We start from the raw sequence: 24,469 nt of genomic DNA, 5'->3' as shown, positions 1-24,469 counted from the left end.
GGAAAGCAGAGCAGCCGTGCTGAAAGTACAGTACCTGAGCGCGCCCGCGCTTCCTGGCGGGGTGGCCGCACTGGGTTTTTCGGAAACACGGCACGCCCGTGCTCGGAGAGCGCACGGAAGCGCTGGTCCCTGAAGCTAAAAAAATATAAAATTCAAAATTCAAAAACAAAATTCAAATCCCACTTCTATTATAAACCTAATTATCTTCTTATATATACATACACTTATACACAATCTTCTCCATCATTTCTCAATTCTCAAACACACAAATCTCTCTTAAACACAACTTTTCTCTCAAATTCATTCGATTTCAATGGCACCCAAGAGACAAAGAACCCAAGTTAGCAGCAATACCACCGATTCTTCTAGTGTTGGGCGTGTGAGGCCCAGCTTTACAACTCTGGAGGCTGAGGCGGAGTATATGAGGCTGCTATCGAAGCCCATAACCAAGGAGCGAGGTTTTTTGCCATCGAGGAGAGATGGTAAGCTATTGGAGATGATTCTCGAGATGGGTTGGGTTGCTTTTTGTGAGGCACCTGTTGATGTGCCCGTGAGTGTGGTTCGTGAGTTTTACACGAACGCGAAGCTGGATAAGAACGGGTATTTAGTGGTTAGGGAATAGACGGTGGATTATACTGTGGAGGCGATTCGGGGGGTGATTAACCAGCCCAAGAGACAGGAGGGTCAAGATGATTGGGTGACGAAGATGGGGGAAGATTTTGACTTAGACATCTATTTCTACTTCAACTGCTGAGGCTGAATATATTGCAGCTGGGAGTTGCTGTGCTCAGTTATAATTGATGAGAAATTAGCTCATGGACTATGGATTATCATTTTCTAAAATTCCTATTTATTTTGATAATCAAAGTGCTATTGCTATGACAGGAAACCCAGTGCAACTCTCTCTTACTAAACATATCAGCTTCAGATATCATTTTATAAGAGAGCATGTCATGGAAGGAACGATTGAGCTTCATTTTGTTCCTACTGAGCAGCAGCTGGCTGATATCTTCATGAAGCCAGCTCCCAGATGTACTCTTCCTGTCTATTTTGCAGCCAGCAAAGTCAGCATCTGAATAACCACATAATTTAAAATCAGCTTCCCTTGCATATCAGATACCAAGTGAAACAGTACCCTTGAGGTATCTTAAAATTCTCTTTACTGCAATAAGATGTGTCTCCCTTGGATTTTCCTGAAATCTTGCACACAGACAGGTGGCAAACATAATGTCTGGCCTACTAGCCGTTAGGTACAAAAGAGAACCAATCATACCTCTGTAATTTGAGACATAAACTACTGTACCTTTATGAGGATCAAGCTTTGTAGCAGTTGTCATTGGAGTAGTTGTTGTTGTACTATCTTGCATATTAAAACTTTTCAACAGATTTTTTGTGTACTTTGACTGATTAATGTAGATGCCATTATCATTCTGTTTAATTTACAATCCCAAGAAGTAACTCATCTCTCCCATCATGCTCATTTGATATCTTGATTGTATCAACTTTGAGAACTTGTCACACAGTTTTTGATTAGTTGATCCAAAAATGATATCATCCACATAAATTTGAACTAAAAGCAGATCTTTACCTTGATTCAGAGAAAATAAAGTTTTATCTATTGTACCTCTTTTGGATCTACTTTCCAGCGGAAACTGAGCAAGAGTCTCATACCATGCCCTAGGAGCTTGCTTTAGTCCATAGAGTGCTTTGTCAAGTCTATAAACATAATCAGGATGTTTATGATCCACAAAACCTGGTGGTTGTTCAACATAGACTTCCTCTTCAAGTTCTCCATTGAGAATTGCACTCTTGACATCCATCTGGAAGACTTTAAATTTCTTGTGTGCAGCATATGCCAAGAAAATTCTGATTGCTTCCAGCCTAGCAACAGGAGCAAATGTTTCATCATAGTCAATACCTTCATGTTGGGAATATCCTTTAGCCACCAATCCTGCCTTGTTTCTGATAATTGTTCCATCAGAATCAGTCTTATTCTTGAAGACCCGCTTTATGCCTACAATTGACCTGTTTTTAGATCTAGGCACCAGTTTCCACACTTCATTTCTTTCGAACTCATTCAACTCTTCTTGCATAGCCATGACCCAATCTGCATCCTTGAGTGCATCTTCTACTTTATTTGGCTCTTCTTTTGAAAGTATATTGTGATATAAACATTCATTTTGAGTTGTACTCCTTGTCTTTACACCTTCATCAGGATTTCCAATGATCAGATCAGGAGTATGATCTTTAGTCCATTTTCTGGCACTGGGAAGTGTCCTTCTGGAGCTAGATGCTCCCCCTGAATTATATGCCTCATCAAATGCATTTGAGGCTCCCCCTGAATCTGTGTTGTTATCTCTTGATGAAGTTTTGGGACTTGAATCATGTCCATCTGATGTTGAATCAGCATTGGATTCTGAATGATCAGATTGAGAAGAACCTTGAGTTGATTATTTAGTGTTAGTACCATCAGCTGAACCTTGTTGTTGCTCCCCCTCAACATGTGCAGGTTCATTAGTATAATGATTATCTTCAGAATCTGAAGGAGTATCAGGATTTGGATCATTGGGATTTGACAGTTCATTAGAGTTTGATCCAGATTCCAACAATGCATTTTCATTTGCAAATATTAGACTTTCATGAGTGTCTTCTTCAAAACCAGGAATCTTCTTATCATCAAAAGATACATTTATCGAGATAACTACAGTATTTGTTCTCAGATTGAAAACTCTGTATGCTCTTGATGGTGAGTATCCAATAAAGATTCCTTCATCAGCTTTTGATTTAAACTTTCCTAGCTGATCAGTAAGAGTTCTCAAAACAAAGTACTTACATTCAAATACATGAAGATGTTTGAGGTTGGGCTTCTTTTCTTTCAGCATCTGATAAGGAGTAACACCATGTCTATTTATCAGTGTGATATTCTGAGTATAACATGTTGTGTTTACTACTTCAGCCCAGAAGTAAGTGGGTAGTTTTGCTTCTTCTAGCAAAGTCCTGTCAGCTTCAATCAAGGTTCTGTTCTTACTCTCAACAACACCATTTTGTTGAGGTGTACCAGGAGCTGAGAATTGTTGTTGTATGCTTTTGTACTTGCAGACTTCCTCCATCTTTGAGTTCTTGAACTCAGTGCCATTATCACTTCTCAGAATTTTTACTTTATGGGTGGATCCATTTTTAATTTGCCTTATGTGATCCAGAAGAATTTCTGGAGTTTCATCCTTCCTATATAGAAAATAAACCCAAGTATATCTAGTGAAATCATCAATAATTTCAAGTGTGTACCTTTTCTTGTTGATAGACATTATGTTCACTGGTCCAAAGAGATCCAAGTGTAACATATGATATGGCTCAGAAATAGAGAATTCTGTTTTACTTTCGAAAGATACTCTTCTTTGTTTGGACTTTTGACAAGCATCACAAAGACCATCAGATGAGTATAGCATATTTGATAATCCTCTTGCTAGCTCCTTCTTGGAAAGTTCATTGATTGAATTGAAGTTGAGATGTGAGAGCTTCTTGTGCCAGTTCCAGCTCTCATCTACTGATGCATTTGAGATAAGGCAAGTAGCTTCTTTTTTAAGACTTTCATGCAACCTTGATTCATATATGTTTCCATGTATGTATCCTATCAAGACAATTATCTTTGACTTGTTATGAACAACTTCACGGTGTGAGTCATAGAATACCACATGATAACCTCTATCAGTGATTTGACTGATGCTGAGAAGATTGTGCTTCAGTCCTTCCACCAGAGCTACATTCCCTATTGCTACTTTTCAAATTATCAAGTTTCCATATCCCAGAGTGTGCCCTACATTTCCATCTCCATAAGATACATCTAGGCCAGCCTTCTTCTCAAATTCTGACAGCAGGGATTTATTTCCAGTCATGTGTCCTGAACATCCACTATCCAAGACAAGAGTATTTTTCTTGTTACCCTGCAGTCAGAGGAATAATTAATTAGAAGGATTTTTAAGGACCCACACTTGTTGGGCCCTCTTTTTGGAAACATAAGCCTTTGTGAGTCAGGAATACTTCTGACAGTTTTTCTTTTGTCAAGATTTGTCTTGTCAGAAGCAGATTTAGTAGAATTAGAGGAATTGAGCACACAAGCAACTTTATTAAATTTAGGCAAAGGTTTATAATAGTTGTGATACAGCTTATGATAGGAACTACAAGTATAAATCGAATTTCAACTACTACCACAATAAAAACAAGGATTTTGTGGTTTATAAAATATTGATCTACCCCTAACATCAGACTCAGGAATAGCAGTTTTCATTTTCTTACTCCTCCTGCAATCAATAGAAAGATGATTAGTATTACCACAGTTAAAACAAGTTTTTCTAGGAGCATTGGGAACAAACTTGTAATTAGAATCCTTAGAAATACCGTGCTTACCATTCATGTTCCTTTTAGGACTTTTTACTTGAGGTTTGTCAGTAACCTCAGATAATTTCTTTTTCAATTGTCTTTTAGACAAAAGTCCTATGTTCTTTTCTTTCTTAACAGTCTTAATGGTTTCCTTGTTTTCTTTTCTTTGAGGTTTATCACTTACTGATTTTTCTTGGGATGCTGATGTTGAACCCTTTTCATAGATGGATTTGGGTTCATCGGCTTCTGAAGAGATAAACTTAACAGGAGTCTTAAGGCTAGTCTTATTCTCAGTGTCAACATCCTTAATTCCATCTACATAACCAAGACATTCTTTCCAGTTTTTCTTAGAGATCATCTCATGAACCTTTTTGCCTGAAATAGTCCAGGCATTAAGAGTTTTCCTCTCATTTTCTAATTCATTTTCTTACATACTGTACTTAGCTTCTAGTGCCTTTGCTGTATGTTTAGCTTTCTCACATTCTTTCTGAATTTCAATCTGATTTACTAAGTCAGACTCCAACTGATCATTCCTAGACTTTAACATTTCATTTTCTGTTAACAGTCTATTGTTCTCTAGAATCTTATTTTTAAATTTTCCATGGAGAGACTTAAGAATAGATTTCAGTTCAGATATATCTTCAGTATCAAAAGAGAAGAAAGAAGTTGATACCTTAGAATCAGAGGAAGCGGGATCATCAAAGCTAGCCATCAGTGCATAGCATGTATCTTCATTTTCAGAATTAGAGGAGTCCATCCAATTCTTGCTTGATGTAATCAGGGCTTTGTTCTTCCCTTTGTCATGCTTTGTCTTCTTGCACTCTGTAGCAAAGTGACCAGGTTCATCACAGTTGTAGCACTTGATTTTTGACCTGTCTACTTTTCCAGCTTTAGAGTCCTTTCCATCTCTTCTTCCAGTTGACTTCTTTTCCCCTCCAGTGAACTTCTTCCTGAAGCTTCTATTCTTCTGAGACTTCCTGAATTGCATCCTCTTGAAGCCCTTAACCAGCAATGCAGCCATTTGCATGACATCAGAATCTGTCATGTTCTCATCAATTTTAGAATCAGTATCATCATCAGGATTTGATGATGAATCATCAGTATCTGATTGGCAGATTGTTCTTTTTCCTTGCAACTTCAACAGACCTTTCTTTTGAAGCTTTAGCATTCACTTTCAAAGCGACTGATTTTCCTTTGCTGCTTTTCCTCTCCTTCCTTTGTTGGACTTCCAAGTCATGAGTTCTCAGCATGCAATAGACTTCATCCAGAGTGATTATTTCCAAATCATACTGATGTCGTATGATTGAAGTCTGAGTCTCCCATTCTTCATTCAAGGCTCTCAGAAACCTAGTGTTTGAATCCTCTCGATCATACACATTTCCCACCAAAGACAGATTGTTGAGCAGGGTGAGAAATCTGTCATAGATGTTGGTGAGACTTTCATGAGGCTTGGCCTCAAAGTGTTCATATTCTTGAATCAGAACAGTCCTTCTGTTCTTCTTGATGGCCATGGTTCATTGACATTGAGTTTTAAGAGCATCCTAGATCTCCTTGGCAGTCTTGTAGGCTATAACCCTGTTTGACATCACAGAATCAAGACTGTTATGCAAAATGTTTCTTACATTTGCATCTTTCAGCACAACTACTTTCTCTTCTGGTGTCCACTCACTCTTCTCCTTCAACTGATAGTGTTCAGCAACAGTAGGAGTTGCAGGCACCAATTTTGTTGGCATGTAGGGTCCATCATTAATTACGTCGAGATAGTCCGGATTCGTAGCCTCCAGGTGCATGAGCATCTTCACCTTCCATGTAGGATATTCAGTCTTTTTCAGAATTGGGATATTAATACTTTCATACTTGTTCAGAGACATGTTTAGATCGCTTCTGATTGTAAATTTATCAGTGAGCTCTGATACCAATTGTTGCCCAGTAAAGATATAATTGTTTAAGGGGGGTTGGATATAATTGTATAAATGTTTCGAACAAGTATAAAAATATAATAGTTCTTTATATTTCTGATAAAAACGGTTACAAACTCTCTCAAGAAATACTGATGTTCTTGAGAGCTGCTAGGTCGTACAATGCTCGAGTTAATAACTATATGATTACCTAAACTGTGTTTATATAATACACAGCTGCTATAAATCAATTTAGGATATGCATTATCAATTACTAACAGAAAATGATACAAATCTCTAACTGAATATACAAAGTCCTATCACTCAGAACGAACAGATATCCATCCCTCAAAATAAGGAACATATTTAATCTTCACAATAGACTATCTTCAAATACTGATGTTTCTGCAGATACTGATGAGCATCAAATCCTGATGGCACATCAAATCCTGATGACATCCAAGACAGCCAGATCCTGATCTTCTCCTGATCATTAAGAATCAGCACGTAACAATATTTAACATCGAGAAATTTAAAACAGGGCCCTTTGATGATTTGATAATAGAAATGGATAGAAGAAGATCTGGAATTCAATTTGACCACTAAAACACACGATTTCTTTATAAAATGAATGAGATATTCAATTTTTAATTTCTCAAATATGTGTTAATGGTAAAAATGCGTTTGAGGAAGAAGAAATGAAGAATATGAAGTGAAAAAGACAATTTTACCCCTATAAAAAGTAACGGAGTTAGACACAATAGACTGCAAGCCACACTTTTTAATTAAACATCAATTGTAATATAGCAAGTGCTAGTTTATGAATAGTAGTATTTCAAGTGATCTGACACGTAAAGTGTATGTACACAGTGCATTTTATTTTATTTTGGATCGCTAAACAAAATTAACAGATATTTAGAGAATCAGTTACTTAAAACTAATTGACAACATTTATACAGAAAGTTTAAATTAATATTAATTGAATCAGTTATATGAAAAAAAATGAAAGTATTGCATGCAAGGTGTAAGGTACGTATTAAAACCATATCTTGACATAAATGATAATAACTTAGACAAATACGTATTTTTTAGTATTTTATTATGTTCACATACTACCCTTATAGTTTAAAATTGATAGTATGCCAATAATTGTATACAAAATCTCAACTGTTGGATTAAAAGAAAACCAACGGTGATGTGACGAGTTCTCTGGTTCTCCCGCTAAGAATGGTTCTTTTTTGAACCTCCTCCTATTTATATATACTTGATTCAATTTTCTGAAAATATAATTATCTGATGTGTTTCTACCTATGGTCATATATTAGACAGACGTGGTACCTTAAATTATTTAAAATTTATTCCTTTTTTTAACTTCATTATTTAACTTTAAATATATAAAAATTAACGTACATAGACACCTTTAACCTATAATATTATTTAAATTTTGATAAATAGTAATGATTTATACGAGGATAAGTTACAACCTTATTATGATAAATATAAAATTTTTTATGATCGATGTACTCGCTTAAAGTTGTTTTGAATATATTTGTACTAAAAAAATTAAGACTAAAGACTATTATTACTATGAAATAATGTTATGTTAGAACTTGTTAAAATGATAATATAATTATTATTACTATTAAATAATGTTATGTTGCAACTTGTAAAAATTTATTTTGTTTGTGACCACATCGCAATCATTACCCTGTCATTGCAATATATCTACTTAAATAAGATTAAGGACACAAATTTCAAATTTAAATATTTCATGATCAACATATATCTGTGTATTATCAATATTTTTATTTTCATATAAAATTATCAAAAACAACCTTACTAGGGTTATGTTTGTTGGTTTAAAATTAAATCCCTAATATACATATAAATTTGAGAAATTAAAATTCTTCATAATATATAGTTAACATGTGCCAAAACATTTTTAATTCATATTATATGAAATGAAATTGAAAAAATAGTAGTTTAAATACTAAATTTTTATTTATTTTTTCTACTAACTGTAATATACATAGTAGGTTAAATACAAAATAACCAAGTTGCCCCCATATCAACCACTTCTCATAAATTATTGGAAGATTTGAACCAACCTTAAGGAATGAACAAATCCCCAATTTTCGAACAATCCTAACAATCTCATCATCTCCATCTTACTTTCAGGGCTTGAACCAAATAAACATGCATACCTGAATATTGGATTTAATTACTATTAAAAATTAAACTTAACTGAGCATAAACTTCAAATTAAAATATGAAAGCATGAAAGTTAATCAAGTCTTCCCATTCCCAACACATTCACATCCTACACGAACATCTAAGCATTTTTTTCTTCACATTTTGCACAGTTAAATTATTTCATGCGCATGCTCTTCCATGTATACATCTTCTAAAATCTCTTCAAAGTAATCCACTCCAGCACCTAGTCCCCCGTCATATTATTAAATATGAGAAATCATGTACGAGAACATACTAATTATTTAAGTCAAAATTTAATACAATGCATGATAAAAATAAAATTAATACAATGCAAACACTAGTCAAATTATTGTTTTTAAAAGTATAATATAAATATGTAAGGCCTAATATTAAATATGTTATATGATTAATTTAATATTAGTTTTTTATATAACAATACAATTCTATAATGAATTGTATAGGTTACTTAACGGAATTAAAAAACAAAATTAATGAAAAACTAATCCGTAATTAACATAAGAGTACTTCTTTCCTCTAATGTTTTGAGCTCTTGAGTGGAGCTTTTGAGTAGAAATAATATAATGTACATGAATTTGTTACGAATATACACAATTAGTGTGAATGTAAAATAATTTTACATTAATTTGATAACTAAAATTGCACAAATAAATGAAAACTAATATATGTTAGGCACATGACATGTCATACTCAAGTGACAATATCACTTTACATGGTCAAATGTATTATACCATTTGGACTAGTGATAGGTTTCTTTATGTACTTGTCTTGTTTGCTTTTCTAGACATCTCAAAATGTTATAATGAGATTAGGAATTTTATGCAACATGTTTGTAAATAATAGTCATGGAATAAATTAATTTGGTAGAAGTTCAATACAAGTTGTTCAAGCAGCAAACTGAACGAAAACTTTTGGAGTTAATAATATGCAGAAATTTCTCTAAGTCCAATATCGTGAAGTCTAGAAAAACTATGTCGTGAAGTCCATCAAAGTCATATAGTGAAGTCCGGTTCAATGCAATATCGTGAAGTCCAAATTTGGTCTATGTCGTAAATTTCAAATTTATTCCAGATCGTGAAGTCCAATTATGTACTAGATGGTGAAGTCAAATTCTATGTCATATTGTGATGTCAAGAAAGATGCTATATCGTGAAGTTTACAGTTACACTACGTCGTCCAGTCCAGAATTGTACTATATCGTGAAGTCCAAAATGAAATATATCATGAATTCAAGCAAAACAGAGTTCACGATATCTTTACTTAAGCCACTTCATAACAAGACAAATGAAGGTATGTTGCCCAGTAAAGTAATTTTTTAAGGGGGGTTGGATACAGTTACTAAATAAATTGATGTATTATAAAAATAAAGTAAGAACAGATGAATCAAATCATATTTTATATTGATCTTTAATAAACTGTTACTAAACTCTTTCAAGAACAATATTCTTAAGAGCTTCTAGGTTATGTGAATACTCGAGTTCTGCTCACATATTGTGATAACATATTCTGTGTTTATATACTAAACAGCTACAATCAGTCCTCTATCAATTACAAGATATGTTACAATATAATTCTAACACTTTACATATCTAAATCAACTACGATCCTATAAATCAGTACCTTCCGATTTATCTCGCAGTCCTGACTTATCATCCAAGTCATTCTCAACGGGTAGCCTAATCAACGGATATATGTTGTAGTTTTAACGGATAATTTATATATATCAACGGATGACTAAAGATCGTCAACAGATAACGAAGCTTCCAACGGATAATCATATCACAGTAGTTGATCATATCCTGATTGTTAGACAGATCCTGATTCTCGACTTAGCCAATTCTCAACAAGGTACAAATTACCATAAATGAAAAAACAGATCACTACAGCATATTGTACATGGAGATGGTCCATGGACATGGGTCAAGCCTACAGCTAAACTTGGAGAGGAAGAAAAAGAAATACACGACTAAATATCGGGAGCGTATAACAAAATCAAGTGGTCATCTAAAAGCTGTAACATATCCCCTTGTAGAATACGACAACTTACTGTAGATGGGTGTGCACATTATGTAGTATATTATTTTATTTATAAAGTGCACACCATTTAGTTGTGTGTTACAAATAAGAAATTTCAATTGTAATTTCTTTTCCATCTATAAGCCAAACTTGAGAAACTATTCTTGAGTAGAAGCCAATAAAAACACCATTATTTTTTTTATAGCTGTGGCAACAATTTTTTATATTTTATATAAAGTAAATTGACCCAAATCTCTTAGTGTTTTTACTTACTTATTCTACTACACTTTGATATTTGGCAATCTAAGTTTTCAAGTTCTCCAGAATAAGTCAAAAAAATTTGAACTAGTCATTCACCCCCCCCCCTCCTCTACCTAGTTATTGAGATCCCTTTTTTTCAACAATATCATAAATTAAAACTTAAATAATAAAATTACAAATTTAATTGTGTAGTTAATTTGAGTTATATTCGAAATAATTACATGTTTCACTTCCCATAATTTTTTTATCGTAGGTAACCCGCAGCCGCTACCCTTCGGGACACTTCCCATAATTTACATGAACTCAATTAAAATAATAAAATATCATTTACAACATTACATTAAATGGATATGGATTGGAATAGCCAAAATAATATAATTATTTGTATTATATACAATTACAAATATTTAACAAGCTTTAAAAACAAAACCATGGCTTGAATTTTTGTCAATTCCACTTAAAATATAATATCTACACTAATTATAAATAATTATTTTACGAGAATTTGAAAAATAATATTTGTGTTAAAAAAATCAATAAGATTGATTATTATTTTATAAAGAACTAACCCAATAGCCCAAACATCGAGCAAACAAGCAAAAATATTAATTTTTTGACTTTAATAATAATATATATATATATATATATGGGGCTACTCTAACAGAAACCAGTTTTAAAATAGAAACTACAAATCAAATAATTTTTTTTTAAAATTATTTCGAAATATAACATATATGGTATGCAAATCGATCGTTGAGAGATGTAGAAAAATATAATGAAATCGGATTTTTTTAAAAAAAGTTAAGGTTTGACGGGAAAAATCAAATTAAAAACGGAGGGAAAAGGCTGAAATTAGGGGTGTGAGGGTGCAGAGTCGTTGGGTGATGTGCTTTTAGGGGGCCATTAGATTAGGTTGATCTAATAGTTGTGATTAGTTCTAAGTTTCTATTTTAAATTTGGTTTGTATTTGATCATTCCCCTATATATATATATAGTGCCTGATTAGTTTAAAAAAAATATTTATATCCTTCTAAAAAGAATGCATTCGATAAAATGCCATATCCGTGTTTTGCATTGTGTTGTAGGGTCCGGCCCAACTCGTATTCTACCTTATTATGTTATATTATATATACATTACTATGTAATTTGTTTGATATGTTTCTTATATTTTTTCATCCGCCGCTTCTCGTCTTCCCCTCTCCGTCTCTCTATCTATAAAATATGTGGTCTTTCATTATGTTTATAACATAAAAAGTCCTTAATTATTGGGTTATTCTCTTATTATTTCCCGATCTACTTACTAGTGCTACCTATTTTGGATGCAAAATGGTAATTATCCCGATCTACATCGAGCCGGTAAGATATTATCTATTTTGATTTGTACAATATTGCACATGTATATATGCAGATCGATGAATTCTTGCTTTGTTTCTATTGAATTTTGATCTCAGTCAAACATTTTTTCTTGTTATTTTTTGAATCTGGAAAAGTTTCAATTCAAGCACATATATACACTTCAAACTCGTGTTAATTACAAAAGTCTTAGACCGTGTTTTTTTTTTGCAATTAATTAATTTATGAAATTTTCATAAATCAGTAAACGATGAAGAAAATGCTCCAGAGATGAACGGATTCTGCATCCAGATATGTACTGGTAATTTGTTTTTATTACGAAGAATTTACTCAATTTTCAATTATTTAATTTAATTATGCATATCATATGTGGATTCGATATTATTTCTAATTTACTGAAACCAACTTCTTTTTCTTACACGAATTGTTATAAATCTGAAATTATTTAAATATATTAATGTATGTAAACTTGTGTCATATTTTGTTAAGAATTATTGTCCTCCCTTTTTCTATATCTAAAATAAGAATGCAATTTTATATTTGTATATTGATTTTGTTATTCTTAATTTTGTATACTATAAATTAAATCTGAAACATTAAAAATTTTGATTGATTAGAAACTAGAAACCTAATATATTAATATTAATATTTATTTATCTATTTATCAAAATAAGGACCAGGGCTGATGTGGCCCCACTCGACAAGTGGGTTCCACGTGATAGTAGGTCTTGCTAACGGGACATGCAGCCTATACATAATAAATATACAATATGTAAATTCTACGTTTGCGATTTTCATTTTCATTTCCGATCAGTCCCAAGATCATCTCTTTCAACGACACGGGTGTTCTAGGTTTCCGATCAATTCGTGATCGCTATAAACGAAACTTCAATCGTTGTTGTGTAAGGGTTTTTTATTTCAATTTATGTGATGATCTTTGTTGTATTTTTGTGTTTGTTTGCGATTTTCGCATTTACAATGGCGTTGATGGTGTTGCGGACGTCGATTATGTCGGTGTTTAGGCAGGGGAATGAAAGTGGTATAGCAGTGATTTTTCTCAATTTTTATTAATTTATTTTTATTTTCTAGTGATTTTGGTTTATAGTTATTGATTCGTCTAATATTGGGGTGATTTTGGTTTGTAGTTGATCGGATTTGGTTAAGATGCATAGGTCAGTTTTGATGTTTTTTGTGTTTTAGTGGTAATTTTTTTATTTCCAGGTGGTCGGATGGATGTGATATTTTTATATTTCTGAAGATGATTTTTTATTTTAACGCTGGTGACTTTTTGGTGATAGCCGGAGGTAGTGGTCGCCAGAAATGATTGGAGGTGGTGGCGGGTGGTTTGAGTAGAAAGATATATGTTAATGGATTAAAAGGATGTGAAAATTTGACATGTTATGCTTTGATTTTTGTGTATAGTTTTTATGTATATAGCGGGGGTGGGGTTTTTAAAGATAAAAATGTGAGACTAAGAATTTGAAGATAGTGGAGATTTTTATTTGAGTAATTCCCTATATATAAAATATGAGGCATGTTTAGGTGAAATTTTTTTAAAAGGAGTAATATGATAAGTAGTGATTACTGTAGTTAAAATTGGTGATTTTTTGAAAATTAAATTTTCAAATTCAATTAATAAATAATTTTATACTAAATAGAAAATTTAAATTTTGTAATATCATCAATTTTAACTGTAACAATTACCAATTCTCACTCTCACGGTTCTCATTTTAATAAAATTTCATTTAAGTGCAAGCCTATAAAATATATATAGGAATTGAATAATATATATAGTATGTAAATATGGTACGTGAATACAAGGATTGAGCATGTTTACAAGTTATTCGGGAACCATGTTAATGTGCATATGTTCTGAAACTATGTATGTAACATAATATATGTCAGGAACTTTATATTTTTATTTATCAAAATATAATTATTATATTAGCACTTACCCCGTACAAAGTACAGTTCTTATATATATATAGGGAGTTCCTCAAATGAGAACCCATCTAAAAATGAGATATGGGATCTAATCTTAACCCTTCATTTTATATATTATTAAAATTTTCTTTTAATCTCATCCATATATTTCCTTCTCTCACCAATTTATCAAACACTTACTTTAACCCATCTCTCTCATCCCCTATCTCTTTCATCGACACCACTGTCCCTCTCCATGCCCACCACTCGTGGTCGTCGCTGCTCCACCGTCCCTTCCAGACTGTCGTCATGTTCTCCCCCTTCTTCCCCTTTCTCCTATCACATCTCCCTCATCTTCATCTCCTACCTCTGCCACCATCCATCACCGCCGTCTGAAATGTTTTTACTGTCCGGAATAATGGTGAACCATTTCCTCTTCAAAGCCAACGACTACAGAGATTTACACAACCTTCGATTAATCTTATCCATTAGAATAATTTCCCAGCCTTTGCTAATTTTTAAATCTGATTTATCACAGATTTTGTTTTTGTGTTATGCAACATCTCTGTAGTTTTAATTAGGTTAATTAGAGTTTATGATGATTTTGATGCTTATAGTTTATTTCTTGGTGATTTATATTTAAATATGGTGGTCGGAGTTTATGAAAGGAGCTGGTAGCTGGATCTGGTGGACATAAATAGTTGTTAGATGTGGTAATTTTAGGTTGACGAAGGTGATTTTTTATATTCTGGATTTGATATTTCATTTTTTAGGTGGTGAATTTTTATTTTCCGGAGGTGATTTCTGATTTGATAGTGGTGATTTTATATTTGACGATGGTGATTTTCTGATGGTTGTCGGTGGTGGTGGTGGCGGTCGGCGGCAGTGGTGGTCGGAAATGGTGGTTGGAGGTAGTGGTAAGTAGAAAGGAGATGATGGAGGAGGTGATAGTTAGAGATGATGATGAAATATAAAAGGAGGTGATAATTAGATCTAGTGATTTTCGTGCTGATATTGGTGACCATAGTTAATGAACGTAGTTGATGGCCGGATCTGGTGGATAAAAGTGGTGACCAGTTGTGATGATTTTTTTTCTCCGATGGTGATTTGTTGTTTACAGATGGTCGGAGGGGGTGATTTTTGTATTTCCTTGGTGATTTCTTATTTTGACGGTGGTGATTATATGTTTGACGGTGGTGATTTTTTGGAGGTCGCCGGAGGTAGTGGTTGCCGGAAATGGTGATGTCCAGTGGTTGGAGGTGGCGGTGGTTGGCTGGTTTAGAAAGAAGAGGGGGAGTTGATAGTTAGTGAAGATGATGTTGAGATTTAAAATGAGTGGTGTAGATTAAAAGTAACTTTAAATTTTGTGTGGTGTATATTAGATCTCATATCTCATTTTAAAATGGGTTCTCATTTGAGTAAGACCCCATATATATATAGGAAGTTACTCAAATGAGAACCACTATTATTGTGAGAACTGAGATCTAATCTCAGCCCTCCATTTTAAAATATTTTTATATTTTTCTTTTTAATCCACACCGTACATTTCTCTCTCCTACTCCTTCACCCAACTCAATCTCATTTCTCTCGTCGACACCCTACACTTCTGCCCTGTCTCTCTCCACCCTACACCACCGTTTTTCCGCCACACCATCGGTAATCACCGAACCACCACCCACATCCACTGTCCTCTCTCTTGATATTCACCATTCACCCACGAGATCCCTCTCTCTCTTCTCCACCGTTGTCATACCCGTACTTTCACCGTACCCATACTTTCACCAGCAATAACAACCACGACCTGCTACACATTCCGCCCCACCTCTTACGCCGTTGCGCCTCCTTTCTCCGCCCCTCGTTGTCACCACTTCTCCGCCCACAAGCTTTCTTTTTCCTCCATTCTTTTTCAACCACCATCTCCGACGAAGCCAACCTTCTCTCTTTTCGTGCTCAGATTTGGTGAAATTTTTTATGGTAGTGGTGATGTGGTGGTTATAATTCTGCTGTTATATTTTGTAAATAGATCTGATGATTTTTGTTATAGTAATGGTGATTGTAGTTGATGAACGGAGTTGGTGGCCGGATCTGGTGGGTGGAGGCAGTGACCAGTTGTGGTGATTTCTTTGTTCCGGTGGTGATTTTTTGTTTGTTGGTGGCCGGATGTGGTGATTTTTATGTTTCTGGTGGTGATTTGATATTTTGACGGTGGTGATTTTATGTTTGACGGTGGTAATTTTCTGGAGGTCGTCGGAATTGGTGGTCGCCGGAATTGGTGGTCGCCGGAAATGATGATCGCCGGTGGTTGGAGGTGGTAGTGGTGGGTTAGTTTAGAAAGACGATGGAGAAGGTGATGGTTGGAGAAGATGATGGTGAGATTTAAAATGAGTGGTGTAGATTAAAACTAGTTTTAAATGTGTGTGGTCTAGATTAGATCTCATATCTGATTTTAAAATGAGTTCTTATTTGAGTAACTCCCTATATATATATATATATTTATTAATTTATTTTATTTAAATTTCAATTCTATTTTAACTTTTGAAATTGATAATATAAATATTATATATTAATATGTTATTGACATGATTGAAAATTTAAGTCTTTTTAATTATTATATTTTAGTTTTTAGAATTAAATTGTTGTTGACGGATATCGAACTCTGACCTCCTGTAGTAATTTTAAATTATCCCCCTTTTTGTTTTATATATAGAATATAATATGTTAAAGTATTATTAAAGTAATTAGTAAAATATAAAAATCCTACAAACTAGTAAAGAAAAACTAGTAATTATTAAATTGTATCTGGTACATGTGTTTCCCAGGTGATGACAACAAAACATAACTAATTTACTGAAAGCAATGTTAATTTTATTTAGGTAATTCAGGAAATTTTAACTTGAGGTCACAACATTCCAATAATTTAACCCACAAACTCAATACATAGGTTGATAAATCACTAATATTGCACATGAAAACAGTTGTCTAAATCATTTCATCCATTGGATTACAAGATGGATATTTGTAATAATTTTGTACTTGAACACCGCGAGCTAGTGCAGAGAGAACTCATCACATGTATTTGGTAAATAGAGGATTTAGTGTACGTATGACTGTGTACCTGCAATGATTCATATGTGGTGATGCCTCAGAAGAAACAGGGAATAAGCACTTATATATAATGAAATTGATGCCTTACCAGGAAGCAGTGAGGCCGACGATGATGATGTAACCGGAGGACCCAGGTGAAGCTCTAAATCAACTTCTGCCTCAGACATCATCTGGCAGGGAGGAGTGTTTCCAGATGGTGGTTGGCCCTCAGGAAAGTTAAGCTTTGCCCGGCAGCATTGTCGTATGCTTCTGCAGCTTCCACAGCAGTGTCAAATGTCCCCAGCCAGTGACGGTGTCCTCGGGGTTGCCGTATCTCAGCTACCCACTTCCCCCACGTTCTTTGTCTAACACCTTTAAACTTACAACTAGCATTCTCCGGGCCACCTTTTCCCTTCATCTGCCCCTTCTTTGAGCTGGCTTGAGCCTTTTCAGGCTTCCCCTCTTCTGAGGGTGATGGAAAGACCACCTGGTTGGACATCTCGAATACAGAGATTGAATTCAGAGATGGCTGGTGAGTAGATTTGTAGAAATGATTGATGGAATGATGAAAATAGTGAAGCTTATTCACAGTATTTATAGCAAAGTAGTGATGCTACGTGTTGGTGTATCGGGGAAGAGAAGACACTTGGCAAGCGGCTTCTTTAATCCAGTTACTCATTTTACAAGTACACCTCAGTCCTCAGCACAAACATTTGGCGAAGTACCTTGCTCGCCATGCATGCAGATGAGGATTACTATATAAAGCTAGACAATTCTGAAAAGTAAAGCAATTAAGATTGGACTCATTGCATTGAATGTACTCTACTTTAATTGATAAGGATGAACTCCTGGCAGTACTAGGCACAATATTTGAAATGAATAGCTTTTAATCAAGATGCACATACTTCATTCTTTGCAAAGTACATATGTAGTGGTAAATTATAAACTTCTGCGGTAAATAAACATAGTTGCTCAACACAAATTGTGAATATTGCCACTTAAAGAGGTCGTGCATTACTTGACTATTCATTCAGATTTCATTTGGCCATGTTTGTTGCTCACTATGCATGCAAATGCTGAGCATGCAGATGTAGTTTACTGAACATAGCTGCAAGACAAAATAGAGAAGTAACTGAAATGTAGATTATGACGCATTCTTGGACTGATTGCACTTGATGCCGACACATAGGAGATAGAAATAACACAATTTTTTGGTTCTCTGGTTGATTTGGATATATGAACTCGTTGAAGTGCTAGCACAACATTTGAAACCAATAGTGTTTTTAATTAATCACAATTAGCTAGCATGCACTTAAACTATACTTTTCATATTACAAAAAACAGAGGTAAATCAATTAATTCAGCAATTAGGCATACATGCTGAACCAAACTGTGAGCCATGTCAACATGCTTAAATTTATATAAAAAATACTGGATTCCGTATATATTATTAATCAACACTAGAAAATGTTTTGGCCAAGTTAAACTGTACAACACAGATGCTATCGCCTAGAAATCATATAAATGCATCAATGCAATTTAGCGAAAAAATTAATAATTGCATAAATGCAGAAAAACAAATGGCCGTCTGTTTAACACTTTCTAGTTTTTTACTATACCAGAAATTCGTTTTGATAGCGACACTTTCATCAAACTATTGTGTAATCCTTAACTCTTTGGTGATATATGGTCCATTTTCTACAAGTAGCACAGGACAGATCTTTCTTTCTGAACGTTGGGTTCATTTCGACTTAACAAAATAAACATAAATCAGCTGACTCCATTCGCATAGCATCTATGTTACGTAATGTATATCATACTGCATGACTTACATCGAAGTCTCAAATGCTATATAAATAGTTCCATACATCCATCAGAAATACCGCCATCTGCGCGTTGAGACTGTGACAGCTAGCGCTACTACAGCATGTCCAAATATTTGTTCCGCTTTGCAAAGAACAACAATACAAGACTTTTTTAATCAGCATTTTCTAACACGTCAGTTCCCTTGCAACAAACGACATGATGAACCATTTTTCATACCTATCTCTAATCATTATTGCATATAAGTACCAAAAGAAGACCCAATTTGCATTGAATTCTATATAGGTCTCTTCCGCAAGAACGTTCAAATCTTTTCATGAAATATAAAATTGGAAATGGTGTCAAAATGGTGATATTAAAGTTAGTTCTATTTTAAAGCCCATTTATTTAGCTAAAAAATCTTTATAAGCTGCATAAAATATAGTTTAATTAGAACTACAATGTTTTACTCCTTTAGAATGGTGTTGAATGCAAATGGCAGAAAACATATACTTTAATTTAGGTGTGGTAGCTAAATAACCTCAAGAGCATGACTTTTAATATTTCTTAATATTCACAATGCAATTAATGGCCGTCCAGATAAACAAAAAAGTAAAAGGTAACAATCTGGTAATATACAGAAAATACACTGTTACCAGCCTGTGAAATTTGCATTCAAGCATATGTAATGATTAGAAGGGAGAAGCTCAAAAAGTGGTTTGTGGTTCCCCAAGCTTGGAAAGCTCAAGAATTACTATGGTTATAGGCTTATACGTAGGGACGGTAATGTATGACAGGACTGAGACCCGGTGTGATTTTCGACACGATTTACAAAGAGAAAACACAAAGATCATACGGACACAACTATATCAACTCAAATGAGCCCAAAACTCACTCATTTATTACAATTATTAATTATATTACCTCAAGCTTATATATTCATTTATAGCAAATTTTGAAAGTTATACGTTAGAACATCATGATATCAGCATGTTTACGAACATATTACTATGTGTTAAAAAAATGAGTAAATGACACTTTTCACCCCTTATAAATATTCACTTTTTCGGTTTGATCTCAAACTTTTAATTTTGGCAGAATGCATCCCATAATTTTAAATTTCACTTCATACTGCCATTTTTTAATAATTTTCGTCCAAAATAACCGTTATTGTCAGGGGTAAAGTCGGAATTATTTTTTAACTTTATATAATGACGATATGCACCCCATAGTTTTAATATTTTGACGATATGCACCTTATATAGTTTTATAGTTTATACTTTATTTTAAATTTTCATAACTTTTAAAATCGATAAAAATATATATTAAAAAGGTAAAATAAAAAACAAAACATATAACAGACAAACTGGCTAGGGTCGAGTGTGATTTTTTTTAAAAAATAAACCGAAACCTAAAATTAATGCTATAAAAATGATCCAAATCAAAACCAGATGCTATAAAATTAACGAAATCTTGAAGCCAAACATAAACATAAAAATTTTGTGGTTTTTAGTAAATTATCATTTATGAAATCCAAACCAAAGCTAATAAAGTAGAAAATTTTGGTTTGTGTAATTTAGTTAAGTGGATTCCGAGAAAAAGAATGTTTAATAACACTGCATGCATTTTACGAATTTTTAATTTGATACATATTTTGTAGCTAACTTATTATAAAAATAAACATAAGAACATGAATCAAATGAAGTATTTAGTAACAGTAAAAATTTTGAAAAATTAGGAAACTTATAGTTTTAATAGAGATTTATTATAAAAATATTAAAAAAAAATAAAAAATAAAAAATTATAAAGATTGTGCCAAAAAGTGATATCAAAACCTAGACACATATTTGATAAAAAAATATCTTTTGATATTATTATTTAAAAATATGTATAATTTAAAATTATCTGCATATTATTTAAATTAAATTAATTTGGATAAATGACTTTATGTGATTTCTATTCAGATTTAATAGAGATTATTTATATTTTAATTATTTTTAAGTGAAAAAATATTATCTAATATTATCATACAAATTTATATATTTTTTGAAATGAGTCGAAATTAAAATCGGGGTGTAATCTGTTACAATATTATAAATACGGGGTGCACATTGTAATAATATAAACATAAAAAATTTATTCCAATTTTACCCTTAAAAATTGTTAAAAGAGGTGCGATATGAAACAAAATTTAAAGTTGAGGGATGCATTCTGCCAAAATTAAAAGTTTAAGGTCAAACCGAAAAAGTGAATATTTATAAGGGGTGCAAAGTGCGATTTACTCTAAAAAAATTAGTGTTATTAGCATCTTCTATTTCTATTAATATTTTCAGTATCTTCTTTCTAGGAAGTATGTTTTTTTCTATATAATTTGGCAAGCCTTTCATTGTTTGTAATCATCAAGAAAGTTGTAAGGAAGTAGTATTGCTAATATAGCAGCTACAGATATGCAAAGATTCCTTCATTGCTAATATAGCAGCTACATATAAGCAAAGATTCCTACTCCTATCTATCTATCTCTTTTATACTTGGCTTTACGCCCCTTGGTCTTTCTTTTCTCGTTTATATCATATACACATATTTTAAAAAACCGGGATATGGTATCGGAGCTATCCTATAAGGCAGCAGCAGACAGTATTTTAATTGAGAGAGAATAGAAGTTCCAGTTTAAACTGGTTTTACGAACCTGGTTGCATCTGTTCAAGCATCCAGAAATTCAAAAAGCCTTTTTTTTAAACAGGAGGAACATACTACTGGAAACAGCACTGAAAGACGATCCATAAGCTGTAATTTCTCCACCAGAATTATATCTTTACTAAAATCATAGACTTGGAAACACTTAAACAGGTATGGGAAAAGCTTCGAGGTGAGTACGAGGGCAATAACAGAGTCAAAGCTGTCCAGCTCCTTACCTTATAGAGAGAATTTGAACTGATGAAGATGGAAAGATGATGAATCTGTTGAAGATTATTCTGGCAGCTTAATAGATGTTGTAAATTAAGTGAGGCTACTTGGCGAAGCATTCAAAAATCAAAAGATAGTTGAAAAAATCATGGTTTCAATGCCTCAAAAGTTTGAAACCAAGATCTCTGCAATTGAAGTTATGTGACCTGCAAAACCCAACAATTGCAAAGATAACCAGCAAGCTTCATGCACAAGAGCAGAGAATTTTAATAGAAGTGACGAAGCTACTGAAGGAGCATTTCAAGCAGATTTACCTTAATTCTCTGCTCTTGTGCATGAAGCTTGCTGGTTCACACTCAGTCTAATGAACACTATACTTGGCAGAGTGACAGTGAATTTACCACTCACATGACAAAATCTATGGCAATATCTACCTTAAGTGACAAATCAGTTCGCCTAAACTGAAGCTGGGATATGATGAGTGCTGCAGGCGAAAGTAAAAGGAACAGTTACTACTAACACCAAACGAGGTACGAAAGTAATTACTAATATTCTCTGCATTCCAGATTTTGATCAAAATCGTCTTAGTGTTGGACAAATGGTTAGGAATGGATATGAAGTCTACTTTAAAGATAAATTTTGTTTAATCTATGATGTAAATGGAAAAGAGGTAGCAAAACTAGAAGTGAAATGGAAATAGATTTTATCTTAAGTTTGATGTAGTTGAAGGCCATGTATTTAGTGTTAAGATTGATGAGAGTATAGTATGACCAAAAGATATGGTCATTATAATTACCTTGAAATTCATGCAAGAATCTGGTGCGGTTGAAGATGTCTGAAATCACAGGTAATGTCGAAATTTGTGAAAGTTGTGAACCAGGAAAGGATCACGGAAAATCTTTTCCTCAGATTTTAGCCAAGAAAGCTACTGAGAAAGTAGAATTAATTCATTTAAACATTTCTGGACCTATAAGCACAATGCATTGAGCAACAATGTTTATTCTACTCTACTTATTAATGATTTCAGCCAATGACATGGGTTTAACTTCTAAAATCCAAATCACAAGTGCTTCATGTGTTTAAAATCTTCAAAAATTTGGCTGAAACTCAAATCAGACAGATAATTTTAAGTTCTCAGAACTAACAATGGTGGTAAGTATATCTCCAAAGAGTTCAATGTTTTCTGTGAAAAAGGTGGAATTGTAGATCAGCTTACGGTCCCATACTCACTGCAGCAGAATGGAGTCTCCGAACGAAAAAACAGAACAATGATTGAGTTGGCAAGGTGCAAGTTATTTGAAAAGAAGCTACCATATTTTTTAGGGGATGAAGCAGTCAATTCCTCTGCTTATTTGCTTACTAAATTACCAACAAAATCAAATCAAGGCAAAACACTGATAGAGGCATGGTCTGTTGACAAACCTTCTGTAAACATCTCATTATATTTGGCTCTTTATGCTACTTTCATGTGCCATCTGTCAAGAGAGAAAAGCTTGATGAAACGGCTGAAAAAGGGATACTTACAGTTATGCAGCAGAAGCAAAAGGGTACAGAATTTATAGCTTGGGTGAAAAGAAAATTGTGATAAGTAGAGATGTGCACTTTGATGAACAACCGTACTGGAATTGGGATTTTAACAAAGCGCATTGCAAACAACTCAATCTGCTCCTAAGGTGAGCTCAGTGTCAGATGTTGAAGGAACTTCAGACAATCGTACATCGCTTTTTTAAACTAAATTGATAGACACAATATTGAGAGGATCAAAACAGGTTCATCCCAGACTATATGAATAGAATGAGTGAAATTAGATGATACTTCCTCCGTACCTTATTACTTTTCTCGTTTCATATGTCGGGATTGTTCATAACATGAGACAAATTATTAATTTACGCCTAATCTGTAAGAGTAGATATAGTCACGAGTGATCTTGTTTGATTCATATTTATGAGTACTTTGATACGGTGAAATTTTAATATTTTATATTAATACAAAATTAAAGATATTAACTATCAAAAGTGTGCGTTGGCAAACATGATAAAGACAAACGGGAAAAGTATTAAGGGACGGAGGGAGTATTGTAATAACTAAGGATTCCAAGGTTAGGTACTTAGTACATTTGAATCAAAACTGCGTAGTTGAAGTGAAAGCATAGCATTTAATTAATTATACTCAACATTGTTGTTTATCATAGTAGTTGCTAACTTATTAACTTATCAAAAGTTAGGCAGCAAAAGAGCAAGGATATAGAGTAAACAAATATAAGAAATACTTTCGCATAGCTCAAATGGTTAAGGACTTATCCAGAGTATGGCTCAGCAGTATTATTTGTTAGAACCAAGGCATATATTAGTCCAAAAAAATACACGTAACACTTGAAATTGATACCTTGATTTCAGTAACAATCTCATAGAGATCAGCTTCAGCAGAAAGAAGAATACAGTGAAAAGGAGACTGTTGATCTTCACCTTGTTTCCAAACCATCAAACCCAAAGCGCTGCTAACACTCGGTTACCGCACTGAAGCAATAAGATCATCTTCCAGGGAATTAGAAGATGGGTGTGAATTTTATTTCTGTTCCTATCATTTTCTTTTCTAACAATTATTTAATTTGTCTTCTG

The 24,469-nt window shown here is 33.5% G+C and overlaps 1 long non-coding RNA gene across 1 annotated transcript; it reads right to left on the bottom strand.

Moving 5' to 3' along the window:
• Positions 1–21,703: 21,703 nt before the first annotated feature.
• LOC141717222 (uncharacterized) lies at positions 21,704–24,469 on the bottom strand. The gene is made up of 4 exons (XR_012573559.1): positions 24,237–24,469; positions 23,274–23,326; positions 22,166–22,335; positions 21,704–22,057 (listed from the first exon to the last, which is right to left on the bottom strand). It is a non-coding gene; the product is annotated as an uncharacterized LOC141717222 (long non-coding RNA).

The sequence above is a fragment of the Apium graveolens genome, chromosome 4, assembly GCF_009905375.1.
Source record: "Apium graveolens cultivar Ventura chromosome 4, ASM990537v1, whole genome shotgun sequence".
Classification (NCBI taxonomy): Eukaryota; Viridiplantae; Streptophyta; class Magnoliopsida; order Apiales; family Apiaceae; genus Apium; species Apium graveolens.
Note: the sequence above shows the minus strand (reverse complement) of the source record. Positions and strands in the feature narration are given on the sequence as shown.